The sequence below is a fragment of the Sinocyclocheilus rhinocerous genome, unplaced genomic scaffold (genome assembly GCF_001515625.1).
Source record: "Sinocyclocheilus rhinocerous isolate Xijiao unplaced genomic scaffold, SAMN03320098_v1.1 scaffold540, whole genome shotgun sequence".
Lineage (NCBI taxonomy): Eukaryota > Metazoa > Chordata > Actinopteri > Cypriniformes > Cyprinidae > Sinocyclocheilus > Sinocyclocheilus rhinocerous.
This window is the reverse complement of record NW_015653461.1, coordinates 348,690-351,782: the sequence shown is the minus strand read 5'-3', so window position 1 is coordinate 351,782 and position 3,093 is coordinate 348,690.

Below are 3,093 nucleotides of genomic sequence, written 5' to 3'. Positions count from 1 at the left end.
TTTAATTCGATTTTAGACTATATCAAAACACTGCAATTCAGATATTTTGGAGAAAAAACAGTTTCTCGTCCCATTGACTTCCATAGTATTTTTTGTTCATGCTATGGAAGTCAATGGGATCCAAAACCATTTGGTTACCAACTTCAAAATATCTCCTTTTGTGTTTCACACAAGAAAGAAAGTCACTGGAACGACATGAAGTAAATCTCTGACCTCAAAATACAAGAATTGAATCACAGAGTCTGAATTTTCTGTTCAACTACATCAAAATGCAGCATTTCAATCCACCTGATTCTGAACTGTATTGCACGATATTAAAAGTTAAAAACAGCTCAATTCTGCACATCTACATCAATGTCAGAAATAATGTGGAATTACAGAGTACATCTGAAGCACATTCATGGCACAAAACTCAAATTAATAACTTGGCAACTTGTTTAAAGTGTCTCACGCATGTTGACCTATACGGCAAGCCTTCAGTATAGCTGCTTCTTCCAATAATAAAATCATTTAAACATGCATAATTGCTTTATCTCAGCGTGTGTTCATCATGGAAGAAGTGACATTATTTGTGCACAAACAGAATCCAGTTAGAGCCGCACCTGCTGTTCTGATTCACATTTCATGCCTTTAAAACTCATGCAGATCTTCAGCTTTGAGACGAGAACTTTAGAAATACCCATACTTGAATCAATTAAAGCTCATTGGTAAATTCAACAAAATAATCGTTCCACAGACTGTCAGCACTCGTGGTGACCCTTAGAAAAAGTTGACCATCATTACCATGCATAATGTGGTAAAATGCCATATTAGACAACTGTTAAAATCGCATCATAAATCAACATGCAATCTCTTTCAAACGATGTCTGTGGTGTCTACCACAGTTTTACGGTGAGATAGTACAAATAAGTATGGTATTTTATTTGTATACCATCGTTCAAATAGCAACTCTTTCAGGTTTCCAACCTCTAGGCAACACCTTCCCATACAAGTGCAATGAATGCATTCGTGCGGGAGAACAATAAAACTATCGGAACCGACCTGTGCAGATGATGATGATTCGGACTGAGATCAGATCAGATCAGATCGTTTCAGCACCATGGAAAGCGCGATGCAACATCCACTTGGGCTGTGTTTGAGATCCTCCTGTTGCCCGATCCGGATCCGCTTCGGTTCGGTCCGCTGGAATGATGCGCGCGTCTCCGTGTGTCTGATAGATATTTCCTTTGTGAGTCTCCGTGAAGAGAAGCCGCGAACTGTTAACGCGTCTGCAGTGCGTGCTGGAGAGTGTCAGCAGGTTCAGCTCTCTGTGTGAGGAAGATGAGGATCGCAACTCAAACTCACAGCACAGACGAGCGAGCGCACGATGCGCCGCCTCTTACAGAGAGAGAGAGAGAGAGAGAGAGAGAGAGAGAGAGAGAGAGCGCAGTGTGGGTGTCCTTCAGTGGGAGTATGTGGAGCTGCTAACTGTGTTCACTCACTGCACGAGCGAATCTCACCAAATCTGTCAAGAACATGTGCAGATCATATTCACAGTGGATAGTTCTTTATGACCATTGCGATTTTTGAGGCATTTAGACAATTCAGCACGTTCAGGTACACTGACAAAAATAGTGTCGGATTTACTTTGGAAAAAAAATCACTTAGTAAATTCCACATATAATTACAAAGAAATGGCAAGTTACACACAGAATATATAAAATAAATAAATTTTTAATCAAATTGTTAAAATCATGGCGCTGACATATAGCGCTGTTGCGCTAGAGGCGTCCCGAGTTCGAATCCCAATCCCGCCCCCTATCTCTCTCCCACTTCACTTCCTGTCACTTCCAAGTAAAAAAAATACCCCAAAAATCTTTAAAACGTTAAAATCATGTTTACAGTATAGCCTATATTCTTTACCATAAATGCAAAAAAATAAAAAATAATGATGCAGGTGAATGCATTACAAGATGCATTACATTTTGTGATTGTATACTTTACAGCTGCATTTGTCATTACATAATATAAAAAAAAACCCATCTTTACTATATGGTAAAGTAATTAACATGTTTTTACAGCAGAATTTTTCATTTCTCCTTTTAAATTTTGCATGAAGAAAGACTTTTAGGACCATTAAGATTTCTTCATTGTGACACTTATGACTATTCAACACATTCACTGTGCACTGAAAAAAAAATGCAGGATTTAATTTGCAATCATTTTCATTCAGAAATTGTTAGTAAATTTGAAATAATTACAAAAACGGCAAGTAACAGTGAATTGAGCATGAAAATTTGAAGTATAAAGATCATATTTTCTTTTTTGTTTTACAGTCAGTCTATATATTCCTTACTGTAAATGTAAAATAATAATAGTAGGACATTTTGTGACCAGTTTCTAATGGTATTTGACATTAATTATATTTACAAATATTAGATATTTTTACTATAAATTGGCATTATTTATTTAATAATAATTATATAATTTCTATTTCACTGGGGGGGGGTTGGGGGGTAGTATAGGTCATAATGTGAATTCATGCTGGTTTTAAATAAATTAATAAAATCCAAAAATTATTTTTAAAAAGTAAAATGAACAAATAAATCATTGTGTCTAGAAATCATTAATGTTTAATAACAATGAGATCATATAATATTGCCAAGAAATGATGCATATCTGAGCTCTTTAAACTAGAAAGCTTAAGTTTGCTCATATTTAACTAACGGGCTGATGATCTGAATCAGGTGTGTTAAATAGGGAATACATCAGAAATGTGCCGTGCTGTGGATCCAAGAAACAGCTGAGATCTTATTTGCCATTGTGTACAAATGGCTATTTGAATCACTATACTTACAGGTTGAGTAAAAGTTTTGAAATAGAAGGAACGATACATCATTTTTTTGGTGGAGATGGTGGAGGTTATATGTGATTCTGAGCATCCATCCTCAGTAACCTGGTTATCCGTTTCCTCAGGTTCAGCCGCTCGGTCTGTCTGCACATCTCTATCTATCTGTCTGTGTCTGTCTGTCTGTCTGTCTATCTATCTATCTATCTATCTATCTATCTATCTGTCTGTCTATCTATCTGTCTGTATCTGTCTGTATGTCTGAG